At 36.3% G+C, this 22858-nt stretch overlaps 1 long non-coding RNA gene across 3 annotated transcripts in view; it reads left to right on the forward strand.

The window, feature by feature from the left end:
* The window catches only part of LOC128250477 (uncharacterized), a 79047-nt gene that overhangs the window by 35862 nt on the left and 20327 nt on the right, over positions 1 to 22858 (forward strand). For 2 of the 3 annotated variants that reach the window (XR_016237762.1, XR_016237761.1), the window contains one exon: positions 18355 to 18513. The exons of the other annotated variant lie outside the window; for it this stretch is intronic. This is a non-coding gene — a long non-coding RNA (uncharacterized LOC128250477). Of the gene's footprint in view, positions 1 to 18354; positions 18514 to 22858 lie in introns of those variants that run through there. 3 annotated transcript variants of the gene reach the window in all.

The following is a 22858-nucleotide window of genomic DNA, read 5'->3' on the forward strand; positions in this document are numbered from 1 at the left end:
TTATTGCACCTGAACATCTGCCACAAACAAAAACTAACTTGCTAGTTAACCTGCCTTTGATGTTGCTGCACCTCTTATGTGTCCATAGCTTGCACCGGGTACATCTTATAGAGTTACTACCTACTCCTTTTCTACATACTGAGCAGGGCCATCTACCTGAAGGGGTTTGTGTTTTATCTACCTTCCTACTTATTAGGATTTTGGTTTTAGCTAGGTTGACTCTAAGGCCCTTCAAATAGGCGTAGGAATGGCTGTGTGGTAAGTAGCTTGCTTACCAACCACATGGTTCCGGGTTCAGTCCCACTGCGTGGCACCTTGGGCAAGTGTCTTCTACTATAGCCTCGGGCTTCTACTATAGCCTTGTGAGTGGATTTGGTAGACAGAAACTGAAAGAAGCCCATCGTATATGTGTATATATATATGTATGTGTGTGTATATGTTTGTGTGTCTGTGTTTGTCCCCCCAACATCGCTTGACAACCGATGCTGGTGTGTTTACGTCCCTGTAACTTAGCATTTCAGCTAAAGAGACCAATAGAATAAGTACTAGGCTTACAAAGAATAAGTCCTGGGGTCGATTAGCTCGACTAAAAGGTGGTGCTCCAGCATGGCCACAGTCAAATGACTGAAACAAGTAAAAGAGTAAAAGAGTATATATATATATATGTATATATATATATATATAGTAGGTAAAGTAAATTTTAGAGGTAATACTTGATAATTGTAAGCACCTGTATATGCCAGATAGTGGCCGGGGTGAGAGAATAAATTAAAAACGTAAAATTAAAACAGAACACAAAGGATTCCGCAGTACACATGTTTCAAGCTTTATACACCAACAGTCGTTGCATTATTATATGGGTATATAATTGATAGACAGGATGGTATAAAGCTATCTTCAGCCGCAAATATATTCTTTCCCAAGCATTATATCACAAAGACGAAGTCATCAAGAAAATAGTAAAAGAGAGAGAAACATGAGAGGGAAAAACATGAGAGAGAAAGAGGGGGAGTCCACTTGGTATTGTCCATTGTAATATACATTGTAATATACATTGTAATATGTTTATCCTTTAAGTTGATATACATATTACAATGTATATTACAATGGACAATACCAAGTGGACTCCCCCTCTTTCTCTCTCATGTTTTTCCCTCTCATGTTTCTCTCTCTTTTACTATTTTCTTGATGACTTCGTCTTTGTGATATAATGCTTGGGAGAGAATATATTTGCGGCTGAAGATAGCTTTATACCATCCTGTCTATCAATTATATACCCATATAATAATGCAATGACTGTTTGTGTATAAAGCTTGAAACAAGTGTACCGCGGAATCCTTTGTGTTCTGTTTTAATTTTACGTTTTTAATTTATATATATATATATATATATATATATATACACATAGATATATATATATTTGCAAACTACTAACAAATGTACCTATGTATGTATATTCTGTGAGTATTGGGGTATCACTACCTTCTACATATATTTCCTATTTAGTATGGGGTATGTTTCATTTATGAGGATATACTCTCGTATTTGTTTGAGTGATGGGTCTTTTGGGTGCATGGACAGAATGTGGGTGTCAAGTTGGTCCAATGTGCCTCCATGTTGGTCTTTGGCATGTTGGTAGAGTATGGAGGACTGTTTTTTATCACCATTTTGCCTCAAGTGTTTATTTAATCTCTCCGCAAAACTTCTAGATGTCTCTTCAATGAATGTCATCTTCTTGTGTGTTACTTAATAAAGCATAAAAACCAAATGACTCTTCCCAGACACAACAAAATATGCTTCAACACATGAATTCACATAAAGAATCTTGCAAACCAGATACAAAAACGAAATGTATATATATCCTCATTGTTACTGTTGTGGCTATCGGCGTGTAGTCTTCTTGAAAGTCTACCAATTTAACTCTAATGCCATCACATTGGGAACTTTACCCCCTCACCGTGAGTATATAGTAGAATTAAGAGATGTGTGGCTGCGCACATACATGTGTATATACATACACGCACGCATGAGCGTGAGTACGGGGAGATATACATAGCACGCGTGTGGGGTGGGGTGCGCAGGCAGGCTAGCATCTTGACCGGCCAGTGGCTATCCAACCGTAGCTAAGCATAGGCAGTTTAAAACAATAGTTGCCCAATTGGAAGGAGGGAAGTTAACGGTAGTAATTAACCCTCCCCCATTAGCAGCAGAATGGTAGAGCCGTTGGAAGAGGCAACAAGATATCTTACACCGCTAAGTTTGAAAGTTTGGCATATTATTGTTGTTGTTGTTGTTGTTGTTGTCACCATCATCGTCACCATCACTGTTATTGCTACTAGAACATTAATAACTTGTATAAAATGAACTTCTACATAGAACCTTCCAATATATACAGGAATGACACACACACACACTCAACAAAACTTCCTTTCTAAAAAACACTTACAGCTTTCTAGATACGGCTAATAGAGCTGATGCCACAAACAACGTATGTGGTGGAATGTTTGCTTATAAAAACTTGTATATGCACACATGAGGGTAAGGGGACATCTGAGTAAGGCTGTGCACACGAACCCACACATATATATATATGCATTGGAGTGCCTATAGCTACCTATCTATAATGTTTGTAGGCTCTTTGGGTACCTTGTATTTTTAAGGGTCTTTTGACATATATCTTTTTTATATTTTTGCGCGTCCCACATGCTATACCTTCATTTTTCATTTATGTATTCTTTATTATTTTTTTTTTTCCTGCTGTACCCTTATTTTTATTTTTATTTTTATTTTGATTTTAATTTTATTTTTATTTCTAACTTATTTTTGCTGTTGTTTTTCTTCTGGTCTCTACCACACCTCTGTTTTTACCTCTTGCTCTACATTTGTATGAAACCCTTTGTGAATCTCTGAAGAGGCCTAGAAGTTCGGGCATGTAACCCCATTTCAAAATGTCATCTGATAATCACTCCGGAAAGGAATATTCGGATAGAATGGGGCTTGCTAAAACTAGGCCGAAACAGCTGTAAGATTAAACTTCTGTTCATCCTCTAATTCCTTATGTACTTTGTACTTCTATATGTAAACCATATTGGCAAAATAACATAGTCTGCCCTAGACACCTGTGCTTTGGTTCTTTCTTTCTTTTTCTTTTCTTCCTTTTTTTGTCACTTTTGCTATGAATTAAATTAATGAATTCAACGGGATACACCGTCTGCAAGTAGTTGGGTTCAGCATATTATCCTCCATTTTCTAATTGTTACACAAATTTTGGGTAAAACCTCCACTTTTACCTGCTCCCATTGATTGCACCTAGTATAGCACTAGTGTAGCAATAATTGGGTACCCTCCCAGCAGTATACTGGATAGATACTATCCCTTAGTGGGTTGAACCCCCAACCCCTAACTCTCTCACGTTATATATATATATATACACATACACACACTTATGCAATGGCAGACTGGCCAGGTTGCCAGCTTGTGGGTCCCTGTGCCATTAGAATATGTATATGGGAGCCCATGTTAGTATCTAAGGGGCCCATCCCCTTAAGTTTGAGAATTTTTTATTCACTCCTGGAAGAATGCATTAATTATTTCAGCCTGGCTATGTTTATAGATAGTTGAAAAAAATACTTTTAACAAAAAAAAAAAAAAATTAAATGATAGTATTGCAGTTACGGGTGGGCCTCCTTGTAGTTGCCAATGGGTCCTCTTAGTCTCCTGGCAACCAATATTTTTAGACCCAGTCCACCACTGTATATATATATATATATATATATATATATATATATATAGTCAGAGAGAGAGAGAGAGAGGAAACGTAAAAGGAAACAAAGAAAATGTACACTAGGTATAAAAGTAATGGCTTTTTAAATAAAAACAAGGATATATTATACATACAAATTAATGATTTGAGGTGTAATTAAGAAGTCTAAAAAGTCATTATCATGAGTCAATATAGAAAGTCATACTGGTTTCATCATCGCTGTTCACTGACTTTGAATCAACACCGATTTCCAAACAGTGTTGGGTCTGAGTGAAAAGATTGCATGCAAGAGAGGTAAGCAATTCTGAAAGTGATGCAATTAGGTTAATATGGTATATATATACATTATTTACATTTGACAGATATTTGTCCTCATCTTGTTTGTTGTTAACACAACGTTTTGGCTGATATACCCTCCAGCTTTCATCAAGTGTCTTGGGGAAATTTCGAACCTGGGTTCTCATTCTTATGATATTTTTCGATATTATCATTATTATTATTAATTGAACTTGGAATCTTGGGGTTAGTAGCCTGCGCTCTTAACCACTATGCCATATGCCCGTGGGCAATTATAGAGTGAATTTTAGGGCTTATAAATCTAATATTCTACTATCCTTCCTTAATACCGGTTGCCATATGCTGTTCATATCTGCACTCGGTCTGCTTAGGAGGTTGTTGTGTCCTAGCATATGTGCTGCTTCTTTTAGTTTTCGTATTTTCCAGTGGTGTTCTCTGTCTCTTATTTTAACTTCATCCCACAGGGGGAGGTGGTCTCCATTTTTCCATACATGACCAGCTATATCCGATTTATCAATATCTCCTCATGTCACAGCTTTGCAATGTTTGTCTACCCTTATTTTGAGGGGGCAACATGTTTCGCCCTTGTATAACCTAGCACAGCTGCATGGGATGGAGTACATGCAGTCTTTGGTCATATTCTCTTCTATTGGTGGTTTTACTCGAAGGAGATATTTTTGAAGTGTTGTATTACTCTTGAACACTGTCCTGATGTCATATGGGCCGCATAACTTTTGTATCTTTTTGGAGAGGCCTTTCACATAGGGTAGACAGACTGTGGACAGTTTACTGGTTTCATTCTCTCTTCATAATTAGAGTGGATAGTATTTTTTAAAGTAGTTGTTGCTTAATAGATTTTTATTGAGCTTGATCATTTCTTCATGGTGTGTATCACGATCGCTACTAATATTCTTAACTCAATGTTTTAGGCACTGAGCAATCCCTCTCTTTACACTGTATGGATGGTGGGAATTGAAGTTGCGGTATCGTCCAGTGAAGGTCGGCTTGCAGTATATGGATGTCCTGAATCCATACTTGGTGCATGTTATTAATACGTCCAGGAATGCTAGCTGATTGTCTTTTTCCTTTTCCATGGTGAACTGTATGGATGGCTTTATTGAGTTCACATGATTTAACAGCACGTGGACATCTTTCTGGTGGGGCCAGAGTATAAAGGTGTCATCAACATATCGCAGCCATAGGGTTGGTTTTAGTGGTGTTGATCCTAAAGCCAAATTCTCAGAGTATTCCATGTATATATTCGCTATTATCCGTGATAATGTCGAACCCAGAGCTAAACCCTGTTCTTGTCAATATATCTGTCAAATGTAAATAATGTACATAATTTCTCATCTCTTAAATATAGAACTGCGGGGTATATATATGTATATATATGCATGTATGTATATTTATATATACATATATATATGTATGTATATATGTATATATTCATGTGTGTGTGTGTGTCTGTTTGTATATATATATATATATATATATATATATATATATATATATATATATATATATATATATATATATATATATATATATATATATATACATACACATATATATATATATATATATAACATTAACTCTATGCTGAATAGTGGTACAATACGGTCAGATTTCTGAAATACAACGAACTTTTATACAAATATAACCTTTCAAAGGGATGTGATAAACCTATTGTAATGGGTAATACTATGTGTACTTTTTCTTTTGTGATGTAATCTTTGGACTAACAATGTTTGCTGCTGAGGAGAGCTTTACACCATCTTTTATATCAATAATATACCTATGCTAATGTAATAACAGATTGTTTATAAAGCTTGAAACACGTGTACCGTGATATCCTTTGTGTTCTGTTTTTAATATATGTTTTATATATATATATATATATATATATATATATATGAACATATATCATCAGCTTCAGCTTGTATTTGAGCATTGGGTTTGTCAGTTTTTATCCAGTCTCCTCAGCAGACACTTGTGCTGAATGTGACTTTGGAGTCCAAGTCGGTAGTAAAAGAGTTATGGGCAGAATTTGCACAGGATGGTCGGTGCAGGTCAAGGATGTTGAAGACGCTCCTTTCTTCTCCTGCGTTTGACCTCCTCATTCTGTTATCTGTTCTGTTTGAAGGAGCTGGCTCCATTGCAGACAGTAGTCCTCCAGGGTGTCCTATCCTTGGCAATCTGTTCCCATGAGGATGGCTGAATGTTAGTTTGAGCCAGGGTCCATTTGAGCTGGTCTATAAAACGGAATTTTGGGCCTCCTCTGGGTCTTGTTCTGATTGCAAGTTCTCCATAGAGCATGATCCTCAAGAGACGAAAGGGCTCCATATACTGGACATGACCTGGCAGCGGAGACAATGGCAAAGAATGGTGGCTTCAACGCTTCGACGGTAGTGAGGCACAGTGAAGAACCTCGTTGTTGGTAATGTGATTTTCTCATCGCCTATTGGCACCAACCTGTTTCCCTTTGTACATGACCGTCATGTTTAACAAAATCCCACTGGACTTACCATCCAACATGTGCTATCATTTGGATGGCAGACTCTTCAATCTTGCATGTCTCCATGCAAAGACGAGGACTCCTGCCAGCTCAGACCGTGAGATGCAGTATACCAACGACAATGCCACCCCGAGCCAGACCGTAGATGGCCTACAAAGAATGGCTGATCTTTACAAGGCGGCTTATGTACACTTCGGGATGCAGTTATATCAAAAACCAAGACCGTGATCCAACCTTCACCAGGCCAGAACAGTCCACCCACGAACATTAGCATCATCGGTCAATCCCCAGAAGTTGAACATGCCTCATGCCTTAGGAGTATTCTTTCAAAGACCCCTACATGTGAAAAGGACGTGCAGACCCGGATCAAGGCAGCCCACTCCGCCTTCAGTAGACTCAGCCAACGTGTATTCTTCAATCACACGCTGACCATCTGGACAAAGATCATGGTCTTCTGTGCCATTGTCCTGTCAATTCTTCTCTGCACTTGTGAGACTTAGACGCTGTACTGCCATGACTTCTCTGAATAACAGTTTTTGTGATATTTTTGCTGGTTCTTAATAAAGCATATTACTGTACGTCTGGTATTCGAGTACAATTTTTTTCCCCACCTCGTTTCGCATTTATATATATATATATATATATATATATATATATATATATATATATATATATATATATATATATATATATATATATCAGAGTTAGCACATAAATGCGAAACGAGGTGGGGAAAAAAATTGTACTCGAATACCAGACGTACAGTAATATGCTTTATTAAGAACCAGCAAAAATATCACAAAAACTGTTATTCAGAGATTCCCGTTCCCGTTCGACGGACAGTTTTGTTTAGAATGGAACAAAAATAAGGTTATAAGCAAAAATATACAATTAGCTTGATAGATACACATTTGAAAATGGTTTTGTTTCGACTAACGGTCTTTTAAATAGCCGGTTGCATGCAATAACAAATTTCGGTATAAAATCATATCATTATAAAAATCGAAAACCTTGAATCAAAAATAGCTTATAAAGAAGGACAGAGCCTGAATACTCAGGGTAAATAATTAGCTGTAAAATATTAATCAATTAATAAATTAAAAGTTTTACGGAGATGTACTTGCATAGCAAGTGACCTGATCTGAGATCGTGTGCTGGAACGAAAACAATTGCAGCGTGGACGGTGTTTATAAGCCATTTAAAATAACACACAAAAGCCGTCAGATTCACTTCAACATTTAAATTTAATTTGTCAAAATATTTTCGTTGCTTTGAGACCGCGACCTGTTCACTAAAAATTCTGTGCTGTATATTAAAAGTTACATCCGTTTAAAAATTTTTTTCACGCTAGATTACATATACATTTAGCAGTATATACACATACCAAGCCATTTATAATATACATATATGCACTAAACATACAGGCGCAGGTACATAGCTACATACTTATACAGGCAAGACATAAATATATATACAAATGCATATATAGGTATGCACGCATACACGCACGCGCACAAAATCTCCTGGCGTATGTTTATACAAGTTAGTAAAAAAATCAGAAAATAGTAAGCATGAGGGGGAGGAAGAAAACAGTGAAAAAGAAGAAAAAGAAATAAAAGAGAAACAAAAAATTAGAGAGAGAGAGAAAGGGAAAAAATAGATAGGGGTAGAGAGTGTTACATGATGGCGTTCGAAAAATATCTAAACACGATTAGATACTCCGTTTAGCTTGCGCAACGAACACATATAAAAACGCACACATAAAATTACATTGGTATCTACAGAAATACAAACATACATACAAATATACACACATAGATACGCATACAAATATACAAAAATATATACGCAAATACACCCCACATATATAAAAGTATTTACACATATACATACACATTTATATATCTATATATATAAAAATGAGAATGTGTGTCTGTCTGTCTGTCTGTCTGTGTGAATCCCTAAAACTCGAGAACTACGCAACCAATTTCATTCAAATTTTACACATGCCTTACTTAGGGTTCCAGTTGTGTTTTAGTCAAAAAATTTTTTTAACTTCTTGCAGAGTTCGAGCCCACGGCAACATAATATCTCCTCCACTATTTAAGTATTACGTGTCAAAAGTGAAACAAAAACACTCATGTCAAATACTTTCACTTTAAAAATGAAACTATTCTACTAACTGAAACAATCACATTTCGATACTGTAATGACAGATACTTTCAGAGAGAGAGAAAGAGAGAGAAAGAGATGTATATGTATACATATACATGTATATGTACACGTATATGCATAGAATATATATATATAGATATAGATCTATATGCATACATGTATATGTATACATATGTGTAGATGTATATATATATATATAGATGTACATGTAATATGTACATACATATATATATATATATATATATATATATATATATATATATATATATATATATATACATGCATACAGATATCTATACATATATACACCCATCACACACAAGCACATGCACACAAACACACACATTAGTCATTTGTTTTCTTATCCAAAACTACGTCAAAAGTACTGAACGAATCTTTATGAAATTTGGAAATTATATTCTATGTATAACGGCCATAACTCCCATCAAAATTCATATATTTTTGATGTTGATGAAATTTTAACCCGAACATAACAGATGAGCATTATTTGTAATTCAACGGTACAGATTTCTGCAATGTGGTGCATAAATTGTCAAGTAAATGAGACGCATCTTTGCCTCCACTGATTCACTTGCAAAGTGTTGAGTAAAATTATTTCGTTGCAGACCTCCTTTGGGTCTTTTTATTATCACTGCGACACACATAGTCCCCAGTTGGTAACATTGATTTCAAGGCCCTCCTAGATGAGAGACTGGCATTCCACTTAATGTCTATGTTCCATGCTGGCATGGATTGGAGAGTTATTAATGTAGAAATATGGTATCGTAGCTACTAACAGTTGAGGGTGGCGTAGTCTAGACGGCGTTTTTAGATTTCATTATTCTCTTTAACCCGGGCAAAGCCGGGTATTTCTGCTAGTATATATATATATATATATATATATATATATATATATATATATATATATATATAGATAGATAGATAGATAGATAGATAGATAGATAGATAGATAGATAGATAGATAGATAGATAGATAGATAGATAGATAGATACACACACATATACGTATACGCACATACATATACATACCTACAATACATACATAAACATAAATATGTAGAGATATATCTTCACATCAAGATAAAAATATATACATCATAACATATATATATATGTAAACAATTTTAAAAAACTGTCCAGTGTATCTATATATATAAAAATGAGAATGTGTGTCTGTCTGTCTGTCTGTCTGTGTGAATCCCTAAAACTCGAGAACTACGCAACCAATTTCATTCAAATTTTACACATGCCTTACTTAGGGTTCCAGTTGTGTTTTAGTCAAAAAAATTTTAACTTCTTGCAGAGTTCGAGCCCACGGCAACATAATATCTCCTCCACTATTTAAGTATTACGTGTCAAAAGTGAAACAAAAACACTCATGTCAAATACTTTCACTTTAAAAATGAAACTATTCTACTAACTGAAACAATCACATTTCGATACTGTAATGACAGATACTTTCAGAGAGAGAGAGAAAGAGAGAAAGAGAGAGAGAAAGAGATGTATATGTATACATATAGATGTATATGTACACGTTATTCCACTAACTGAAACAATCACATTTCGATACTGTAATGACAGATACTTTCAGAGAGAGAGAGAGAGAGAAAGAGAGAGAGAAAGAGATGTATATGTATACATATACATGTATATGTACACGTATATGCATAGATATATATAGATATAGATCTATATGCATACATGTATATGTATACATATGTGTAGATGTATATATATATATATAGATGTACATGTAATATGTACACATATATACATATATATACATGCATACAGATATCTATACATATATACACCCATCACACACAAACACATGCACACAAACACACACATTAGTCATTTGTTTTCTTATTCAAAACTACGTCAAAAGTACTGAACGGATCTTTATGAAATTTGGAAATTATATTCTATGTATAACGGCCATAACTCCCATCAAAATTCATATATTTTTGATGTTGATGAAATTTTAACCCGAACATAACAGATGAGCATTATTTGTAATTCAACGGTACAACAGTGTAAGACTACCCTTTCAGATATACTTACATTGTGATTTCTGCAATGTGGTGCATAAATTGTCAAGTAAATGAGACGCATCTTTGCCTCCACTGATTCACTTGCAAAGTGTTGAGTAAAATTATTTCGTTGCAGACCTCCTTTGGGTCTTTTTATTATCACTGCGACACACATAGTCCCCAGTTGGTAACATTGATTTCAAGGCCCTCCTAGATGAGAGACTGGCATTCCACTTAATGTCTATGTTCCATGCTGGCATGGATTGGAGAGTTATTAATGTAGAAATATGGTATCGTAGCTACTAACAGTTGAGGGTTGCGTAGTCTAGACGGCGTTTTTAGATTTCATTATTCTCTTTAACCCGGGCAAAGCCGGGTATTTCTGCTAGTATAATATAAAAATGTAAAAATAAGGAAATTGCACATTAATTTGATATAACATAATTAGTTAAATACGTGAGTAAACAATAAAAATAAACCTCGGCGAAGCTTAAGCTTAAATTTGTAAAACAGTCGAAGGCTTTCTTAAAAGTCAAGTCGAAATATGCACTAGCATTGCAATGCAAAATCACTATAACGTGTTAAGTCAAACTCAAATGGGAGTCAAAATTTTCCGAAAGTCAAAACATTTTACCCATACGGTATTTTGTCGGCGCCTGCAAGAATTTAAGAGCTCGCGTCTCTGGTTCAAAGCATTTTTATCCTGGAACAGAATAAAGAACTTTTCTGAGAGGCAAAGATTACATTTCATCAGTCTTTTATAAGCTCCATGTCTTTATGATGATGCTTTTTCTAAAATTCCCCAGGTTACATTGAAAGGATGGGTGTCATTCTCTTTCAATTCCCAGACATGCTTTGCAAGACTATTCGCTGTCCTCTTCTCAGGAAATCGGAAAGAAGTTCGGTGGGAATAGAATCTAATCTTGAATTAGTTTTCCGAAGCCTCTGTATATGTTTTATTTTCTTGTGAGCCATCTACTTACACTTTGGCTCTTTAAACAATCCTGTTTTCGAGACATTTGCCTTCCAACGGAAGTTGCAGTTCCTCAGATTAGATTCGGCACTGTATTTGTCTGCAATAATTTTCGTGTTATGCTGTTTAATAAAAGAGGCGGAGCTTTTGCATCAAGAATAGCTAACCTTCAGTGTTCTCCTATTAAATATTCTATAGAACTTATAGCTAGAATGGAAATGCTTAAACACTAATTTCAAGAATTCCCTACCTATATTAATTTTTACGGCAATACTAAACGCGGGGTTAAACCACAAAGCTTTCCTAGTTCTACTTCTACGTGGTCTATTATTGCTAGAATTAACTTGACTATACTGGATCTTCTCCGAGAATCAATTTTTCCTTAATGCATTATTGTAATACTGACGGCTTGTGCCTGATTACCATGTATATATATGCATATATGTATATCTATCTATCTATCTATCTATCTATCTATCTATCTATATATATATATATATATATATATATATATATATATATATATGGCAATTTTCTGGAACGTCGTGTCCGGAAACGGGGATTTTTGGCAAAAAAAATTTTTAATAAACAAATTTGGGAGAAAATGGTGGGGGGACGGGCAGAAGTCTTTCCGACATCACGCATGTGGTTAGCTGCTAAAACAATTTATAATGTCATCCGCAAAAAAGACTGGCCTTAGATAATCCCTCTGTTATGGAATACATTCAGAAACATCAACTCAAGGAATACTTGTGGGATACTCCTATCAAAATATCTGTCAAATGTAAACATAACAGGCCAGATATTGTTGTTTGGGACGGAGGGGCACAGGTATGTACCATCATAGAGGTCAGCTGCCCTGCAGATATAAATATCTTTTTGAAAATCAAAGAAAAAGAGGATGTCTATGGACAACTGCTTCTAAACCTCCAGCTTCTATATCCAGACTATGAATTCATATTCATACCAATAATTGGAGCACTAGGTTTTGTTAGTAAATGCTTAAAGGAGAATCTGGTTAAACTGGGATGTTCAGAAAAAGAAATCGACTGGCTAATTCGTACATTACAAGTGCTATCTGTAAGTGGAGCAGTAAAAATATGCAAAACTTTTTTCAAGTTCCAAATGTGAATTTGTGTTAACTACAGAGCCTTGTTGGAAACCGACTCCCTCCTCAGTGGAAGATTTGTTAAAAAATTAAAAAAATAGAAGATACATACATAAATACATACATACATACATACATACATACATACATACATGCATACATACAAACATACACGCATGCATACATACATACAAACATGCATGCATACATACATACAAACATACACGCATGCATACATACATACATACATACATACATACAAGCATACACGCATACATACGTACATACATACATACATACATACAAGCATACACGCATACATACGTACATACATACATACATACATACATACAAGCATACACGCATACATACATACATACATACATACATGCATACGTACATACATACATACATACATACATACATACATACATACATACATACATAATCGTAAAAAGGTGAACGATTTTCAGTATATTGAGAAACAAAAAGATCACAGAACGGTGACGTGAGTGAGAAACGAGCCGCAGACGCTGGCTGGTACAGAGGATACATACACATATATGCATTTACTTACATATGCACAAACGTATATAATACACATAAATGCATAGACACAAATACATATAGATACACAAAAATACATGTAAATATACACACATCCATGTATACATACATACATGTATACAGTAAAAAAAAGATGTATATGTATTTATGTGTGTATGTGAATATGAAAAATAATGGGTGTGTGTGTGTGTGTGTGTGTGTGTGTGTGTGTGTGTGTGTGTGTGTGTGAGTATGTGTGTGAGAGAGAGAGAGAGAGAGAGAGCGTGCTAGCGTGTGTTTCACTTTTCACCGATCTCACCGACTTGAAAGCAAATGTCGGCTTCAATAGAGCATGAAAACAAAAGTAAATAAATAAAAACTCTTTACGGAAACAGCTGGGGAAAACTGATAACCATAGCGAAAATTTTTTTTTACATAGTCTTTTTTTTTTTTAATTACTGTCGCTCTAATGAAATTTCTTACAAACATGCACACACACACACACACACACACACACACATACACACACACACACACACACACACACACACACACACACACACACACACACAAACACACACACACAGAGTGTGAGCGATATACTTTTATAGAGAGTGAGAATGTTTATCAAGAGTATACGGAAATAGAGAAATAGAGGGAGAGAGAGCTTATCTGTCGCTGTCGCAGATTTTGAAATTTTAAAATTAAGTGAAAATTTCCAGCTTTGTTAAGTTGATGTACTTTTTCATGCTGAATCCGAGCTGGTGATTTAGTTATTCCAGAAACATTTTATAAAAATGTTACAAAGGTATAAAGGTTGATAATACTCAACCAGAAAACAGGATTTCTGCGAAATAGCCGTCATAAAATGAAAGTAAACACTTGGAGAAGAAAGAGGCTTTAAAGAAAATGAAAGCAATGCTTGAGAATTAATATCGAGAGAGTGAGTGTCAAAAGGTATGATAAATATAAATAGAGAGAGATTGTTGGTGAAAGATAGAGAGTGGGAAAGTTGCCGATATAAGAGAAGTATTTCTCAGAGCAAATTTTGGATCTAGTTCAAAACGGGGGCACCAGTTTTCATTTATATTTTATGTAGTGTTTTTGGTACCGAAAGACTTTCAAACTTCGTATACTTATCTATTTTGTGTTATAGAACAGAAAAAAAATTTTGTATTCGAAGTTATTTCATGTAAAAAAATTGTCTTATTTCGATAATTTCAACCAATCACTGACAAGTATTCAGCTGTTTACAGTTACTCCTTTGGCAGTTTAAGCGGTGAAAAGCGTATTTAATCTCCATTACTTCTGACATTTTGCAGAGAGGCAACACACGTGTGTTCGTTTTCCCTAACCCTAACCCTAACCCTAATCCTAACTCTAATTGACTTGCTCCTTCCCTCAAAAACCAGGCCTTGTTCCTATAATAGAAAGGTTTATTAGCTACTGCCAATATGCTTCAGCCATTTTTTGACAAGGAAATAATAATTTTATCACCGCCAGAATCGTTTGAGAATCGTTTGTTTACGTAGTCAGCACTTACTGTATTCGGCTGAATGGACGTCAGTCATTGGTTGAAATTACAGAAATACGACAACTTTAACATGAAATAAGTTGCAATATAATAATTTTTCTTAAGAAGACTAAGAGAAAAAGATGTTTTATATGACACATTCTACCAGTGTCCCAAGTTTCAAAGTGTTTCGTTAAGAAAATACTGGCGCCCCCGTTTTGAACTAGATCCCAAATTTTATTTTTATACTAGTATACCCGTGTCGGCAAAAATGTCGACAGTTTTATTAAGGATAGAAAATAGTACATCAACACAATGGGGAAAACCATTAATGAATGTCAGCAATCTAGTAAATATATGTACATACACAGAGAATTATTACCCATCCTTAAAATCTGTTGGATGAAGAGCAAAATAAATCCAACATCACCACACACACACACCTCCATCCACATATAACTACCATTCCTTCCTCTATTACCATCACCTTCCACTCCTCCCCACCAAATACACACAGGGATACCCACATAACTCGCTTGACTGATAAAAAAAAAAAAGAGAAAAACACCCCTCTGTGGTTCATCCACTAATGTTATATCGCCTGAAGAAATGAATCAATGATAATGATCAGTTGGATGCCCACGGATACTACGGACTGCACTATAATCATCCCAGGAATACGGACTGTGATCATATAGGTCATGTGATTCGTGGAAACGCGCGTAGCGATGCATTAAATGTTAATAAATCCCATCCTAGGATTATTACTGAGGGGGAGAGTAGTGCATACCATCAATGTGTCACTAAGGTATAATATACGAAGCCCAGTCATGATAATTAATATATATACACGCCTAGTTTAGAATAGAGGCAGCTGATGAAGGAAAAGTTCCATATGTGGCTTGTCTGTTTCCCTGTGTTCATTCTGTTGTCCGTAAAAAAGTTCGTTTTTTTGTCTGCGTTTTTTTTTTTTTTTGACATCCTGTCCTCGGATATGCATCTATATATACACGTAGATGTAGGTATGTACATATATGTATGTATATATGCATATGCTCACATATCATTTGTATTATGTGTAGAGAGAGAGAGAGAGAGACAGACAGACAGACAGATTGTAGCCACGAGTTGTAATTAAAAGATTATCAAAAGCAAGCAGATTATTATCCTGCTTGGTTTTGATGACCTTTTAATGACAACCCTTGGCTACAATATGTCAAGATTCTTGCATTATTCCGACGCCAGTGTTAATCATAAACTAATTTAGTTAAGTGAATTTTAATTGTATGGTTGTTTGATATCGCTACTTTTTATTTGCCTGTTTTGAGCAATACCTAATTCTCCTATATATTTGAATGTTAAGTTTGAATGAGTTACTGATCCAATTGACGTTGGATTTGTCCAGATTGATGTAAGAAATCTGGTCTGTTTGAAGTTTTAATTTTGAAATTTTACCTGGTAGTGGATTATATGTTATGATGTATTCTTCTATGAATACATTAATAACATTCAACCGAAACAGCTGCCGTAAATTTTAAACACCGTTTGTTTACGTTTTATACTACGCCACACCAAAGACCAACCCCTAGAGTCGGATCAACGATTCAAATTGGATTTGGTACTTGCATATCTACTGTATCCTACCAACATTTGATATGTTCAATGTTGTTTACCTCACTGAGCTCTATGTTATCGTACCTAACCATTTCTGGCAGCGTATATGTTGATGTGCCTAGATTCCATTCAATCCTTATAATTAAATTGTGTGTGTGTGTGTGTGTGTGTGTGTGTGTGTGTGTGTGTGTGTGTGTGTGTGTGTGTGTGTGTGTGTGTAAGTCGTCTAAGAATCAATAAGTCAGAAAAAATGCACTTGTATATCTGTCAATAGAGTGGGTATATTAATCCAAGTGTACAGTATTATATATCCATTACGGCCGATCTTACCAATCGGTTTTGCGCCCGGGGATCCAATGGAGTGTTAGGTAACAGTCCGATTATATAACCCTGCACTCATCAGAGATAGCTGTTATAGAATGAAATTTGGCGACCTCTGAGATCTTCTCTGGTAGTGGAAAGGACAATCCTTTGTTTTATATTGCTCTACTTAATTACCTTACTTTGAAAATGCTCAGTGGAGAATTGGTTAGTCTTTGTTCTGGTCACTACCTTTGATCAGTATACATTCCGGTACAGAATGGAGGACAACACACTGCTTATACTCTCTATTTGACAATACAAATGTCATCCTTTCTCTCTCTCCCTCTTATAGTGTCAAACTTCCCTCTTTCCCAACCTCAGCCTCTTGCACCTTAGCCTAACAAACATTAGTGTACCGTACCCCTAGTTTCATAAGCCCATTTCCATAATTGGTGTGTGTGTGTGTGTGTGTGTGTGTGTGTGTGTCGGTAGCGTTTATTTTTCATACCACACTCTACACTTTACTAGAGAATATATCTATACAGACTTAGCTCTAATTTATTAAAATTTACTTGATGCACAACACAGTCACAAAAACTTAACAAAGTTATACAACCTCACCGAGGACAGGAAAAGTGGGATCAACTAGGCCAAGGGACCGCCGCCAGCCACCGATTTGCAGACCAATGCTAGGCCATCGATTATTTGCTACTGAGTCGCACAGAAAGAGTAAATTTAAAAATTTTAATTTTCTTTCACTGAGTATGGCAATCTGTAGGATGTTTTTGCATATATGCATCATATAGTATTATATATGTAGTATACATGTAATACTCAAATTATATATAATGCACTTCATTGTTTTGTGATGCACGTGATCATCCGGTCCGTGTAAAAATTGTCCTGCATGAAGCCAGTCCATGTGCAAAAAAAGGAAGCCTGAAGTGGATGATGCACTTTCAGATATTATACCTTCACCAGCAATTGATTACCATTGACACTGCGAAATCTTATGTTTCAAATATTCAGATAAGTTTACCTGATGTAATAATAATACTTTCTTCAAAAGGCACAAGGCCTGAAATCTGGCAGGAGGGTACTTAATTTATCGACTCCGAAAGGATAAGCGGCAAAGTCGACCTCGATGGAATTTGAACTAAGAACGTAAAGTGGGACGAAATGCTGCTTACGATTCTGCCAGCTCGCCGCCTTTATCTGATGTAATAATAAGCGTTTTTTTAAATGATCTTCAACCAGTGCATGAAGTTAAGCCTAGAAGGTATCTCCACATGCTAGAAATAACAGCCAAATTTCTTGAAATTTTTTTATAATCCACTCGTTTTTTTTATTTTTTATTTTCTAAAAATCTTTTTACTGGTTTCAGTCATTGGACTGTGGCCATGCTGGGATACCAGCTTGAAAGATTTTTGGTCGTAGAAAAATCAGCATTTTAAAATATATATTTAAAGTCTTTTGTTTTCTTCTTTCAGCACTTACAGATTGAGAATAACTTGACTTTTTGAACTTTCTCCGGCCGTTGAAGGTCTAACAAAACAATGGCGCCGAAGGCTAGTCATTCAAACATGCTTCTTATCGTTGTTTCTTCACATTTCTTGAAGTAAATGCTTTCCCTTCAATATGGACATTGAGCCTTGTGTTCTGTTATTCTATTATTGCTGTTAAGGTTGATTTATTTTCATTTTCAAACTTAAAATTGTAAGATTTGGCTGTTGTTTCTAGCATGTGGAGAGAGACCTTCTAGGCTTAACTTCATGCGCTGGTTGAAAATCACCTAAAAAAGATTCAGGGATCGATACATTCGACTAAAAATTCTTCAAGGCGGTGCCCCAGCATGACCGCAGTCTAATGACTGCAAAAAGTAAAAAGAAAGACAAAAAGGAATTATATCACAGAAGTGGTTTTGATCAAGCTTTTAAAAAATTCTGAGTTCCATACAGCCATCTAAAAATTCTTCAAGGTGGTGCCCCAGCATGGTTGGCCGCACAAGTAAAAAAAAAATGGATTTTTTCCTTATGGCCGGCACATAGAAAAAATAATTTCTTGTAACTAAACACTTTCAAACTTCGTATACTGGTAGAATGTGTCATTTAAAACATCATTTACTTCCACAAACAAAATAAACTGAAATTTTTTTTTAAATAACTAATAACTGAATTGATTAAACTATATACACGTGTATTTCAAATGGAAATATATCAGAAATAACAGTGACAAAGTAAATTTACACTGCCAGAACGTCTTGTTGACAAACCACAGCGGTAATTGTTTGGTTGAAATTACCGAAATACGACAACTTTAACACGAAATAACTTCGAAAATAAAGAATTTTCTTAAAAACGCTAAGAGTAAATGATGTTTTAAATGACACATTCTACCAGTATACGAAATTTGAAAGTGTTTAGTCACAAAGAATTATTTTTTCTATTTGCCGGCCAAAAGGAAAAGATCCAAAAAATCCTGGGGTCGATGCATTCAACTAAAAATTCTCAAAACGAAAACATAACCGAAAAATATAACCGTGGGGCTTTTGTCTTTTGTCCTAAGGGGCTTTTGCCCTTAGGAGCTTTTGTCAGAGAGCCTTTTTCGGGGGGGGGGGGCGCTTTTGTCTGGATCTCCAGTAATACATACATATATATATGTATGTGTGTGTGTATTATATATATCTGTATGTGTGTACGTGTGAACATATGCATATATATGTATGTGTATAATATATTTATATATATGTGTATGTATATATATATATATATATATATATATATATATATATATATATATATATATATATATATCAAAAAATAAGCAACACGGATTTCAAAGGTGATTGCAGTACGCACGTTTCATGCTACTTCAATTTCTTTAAGTAATGCGAGCATTACCTTAAATGCAATATGAAGAGCAATCTTCAGCTGCATGAAAATGCAGAAAAATTACTGTAGAAAAGACATATTATAAATGTGGCAACATTTCAAATCCAAGTGGGAGAGAGAATACATAAAAATCCAAATGTGAGGAAGAATACATAAGTCCATCTTGACATAGCTGAGTCTATCAGGCTAGTAATTGATTCTAGACAAAAGTTTTAACTGTCTCAGATTTTATTGTTTCTTATCTAGTGGTGATAGCAAAGGGACAATTACTTCTAAAGAGAGGGAAGGTGTAAGCAGTATGCATGGACAAGGCTATAAAATGTATTAGAATCTAAAGGTTTCACTGGTCATAGTAGTATCAGGTCATTTTACTACTATCAAAGTGTTGAGGAATTAATGTTGAGGAATTACAGCCCTAGGTATATGGGTCAAATAGGTTTTTTACTTTTAGTCTGAATAGAGTAACAGTATAGTGGTACAGACAACAATAATACTCTAACCAATGTTTTCACAATAAGAGGTATGTTAATAAAATAAATAAAATGAGATATAATTATTCTCTACAAAAATCATGAAATAATGTCAATATTGAATTCAGGGACTCTGGATAGGGTGTAAAATTTAAGGATATTAAGTATATAGTGATCATGAAAACTATTTTGAATTATCTTTAAAAAATTAGCTGAAGATAAGATAATGATACTATTTAGGAGATACTTTTTTTTAAAGTTTTAACTTAGACATTACTTATGAATATGGTAATAAAATTGTAAATTTTTTAGATACCACTCTCAACATAGAAACTAGATTATACCACCCATATAGAAAAGAAAATGAAACTACTAGATATGTAAGTAGATTATCCAATCATCCACCTAATGTATTAAATTCTTTAGTTAATAATATTTCTGAAAGAATTACTAAATTATCTTCCAACATTGATATATTTAATTCTAATTCTAGCTACTATAATATGGCCTTGTCTAAAGCTGGATATGCCCCAAAAATTGCTTTCCTTAACCCTGGTAGAACATCTCTTCTTGATACAGATAATAATAATAATAATAATGATAATAGTGCACATGGTAACAATAACAACAATAATAATGATAATAATAATAATTAATTCGTTTTATTGGCCACAAGGGCTAATATCAATTAAAGACATATAAGGACAAAGACAGGACGAAGGTTACAAAAGGTTTTGTCCGAAAAGGTAGGAAAGTTCGTCTAAACAGAGGAAGAAAACGGAGAAGGATATAATAAATAAATAGATAAATAAATAAGTAGAACTCCCAAAGGGGGAGGCGCTTCGAAAAAGGAAAGGTTACACGTGGAAAAACCCATAAAACCACGGGAGCCTGGTCAGAAAAAATAAGAAAGGGGTATAGAGCCCTTTCTCCTTTTACATTACCTTTTTTTTTTTTTTTTACAGGTGTATTCTCAGAATTGGTCCGTTTATACTGGCCATTTTTCCAACAGTCACCCATCTTTCAACGAATTTGCTATGAGACAGCACTTCCCTCTCTACTCTCATCTTCCTTTTCAAGTGGAACTTGAAAAAGTTGATGAGGCCTTGGCCAAAGAGGAAAGTGTCTGTCTTTAACCCTTTCAAACGGGTCCACCATATCACCTCTTTCGCTACAGCCACTAGGCATAGGAAAATTGCCTTGCCCTCCTGGTTAAAGGAGGTCGGCGGGTCAATTCTCACGATGGATCCAGCTGATAGCCGGATCCGTCCTACACGTGACAGTAGCTGTTCGATATAGACCCACAGGTCAGCAATGCTCGGGCACTGGACGAGTGCGTGCAGAACGGTTTCGTCGTCCTGAGCGCACCTCGGGCAGGCCCGGTTGACGGCACTTCCATGTCGGTAGAGTTTATCTCGAACAGGTAGCGCACCTCGGTAGCACTGCCAGGCGAGGGACCTTTGGAAATTATCCATGGGCCCCGGCCCGAAAGTTCTCCTGAACAGACTGCTTAGCTGATTATCCTCGACGCCTAGAGTTTCCCCGAGAACGTCGTCGCACTTTTCTCCCACTAACCCTCTATAGAAAGCTAGAGTGGATCTACTACCGATCGCACTGCCCGCCTGACTGAGGGCGGTGAGAGCTTGGCGGCACTCGAGGTGCCAAGCGCCCTTTCTCGGTCTACGTTTGATCCAGGATTGCAGCTCTGTTAAAGAAACGAGCTGCGGAAAATCGCGTCTGACGAAAGGCGACCACACCTGTTCACCGTCCAGGAAGCGCCTGAGATGTCGTAGCCTGAGCGCATGTTTGCGCATCAGCAACCACGGCATGCCAAGGCCTCCGTTCAGCGGCTGTTGACAGCAGATAGAGCGCCTGACCAGTGGTACCTGACCCTTCCACAAAAAGTTGAAGAGCAAGCGTACTATCTTGGTTAACCAGCGGTCGGGACAAGGGACGACGGTCAAACGGTAATAGATGACGGATGCGATGTACGCATTCGCTACCTCCGCTCGACCTTTCAAGGAGAGCTTCCTCTCAGCCCATTTCTGGGTGAGGTTGGCCACCCTGTTCGTCACTTCTTCCCAGTTTTTCTCCAACTGGAGGTCCGGACCGAACCAGACCCCGAGCAGTTTAACGGGTCCGTCTGTCCAGCGCCCTACGACGCTGTTGGACGGCATGGACTTGCCCCTCCAGGTGCCTAGTTGCAAGCCCATTGACTTTTCCGCGTTAATTTTCGCACCTGTCACCGCTTCATACTCGTTTAGTGTCTCGCCAATCAGGTCAATATGCCTGTGGCTCGACACCATCACGGTAACGTCGTCGGCATAGGCAGACACGCTCCTTCCACATCCCAGATCACGCGGGACGCCCCTCAAAGCCTCCAACTTCCGCAGTAATGGCTCGAGAGTCAATACATACAGAAGGGAGGAGAGAGGACACCCTTGGCGAACCGAACGCGAGATGTTGAACGGTTCCGATAGATGGCCGTTCACCCGTATGACCGAGCAGATGCCGCTGTATAAAGCAGCTATCCACCCGCGGAAGACCGGACCGAAACCAGCTGCCTTGAGAACAGCTGCCAGGTATCGATGGTCGACCCTATCGAAGGCTTTAGACTGATCTAAATTGATCAA

Source organism: Octopus bimaculoides, chromosome 21 (assembly GCF_046866305.1).
Source record: "Octopus bimaculoides isolate indiv1 chromosome 21, ASM4686630v1, whole genome shotgun sequence".
Taxonomy (NCBI): domain Eukaryota; kingdom Metazoa; phylum Mollusca; class Cephalopoda; order Octopoda; family Octopodidae; genus Octopus; species Octopus bimaculoides.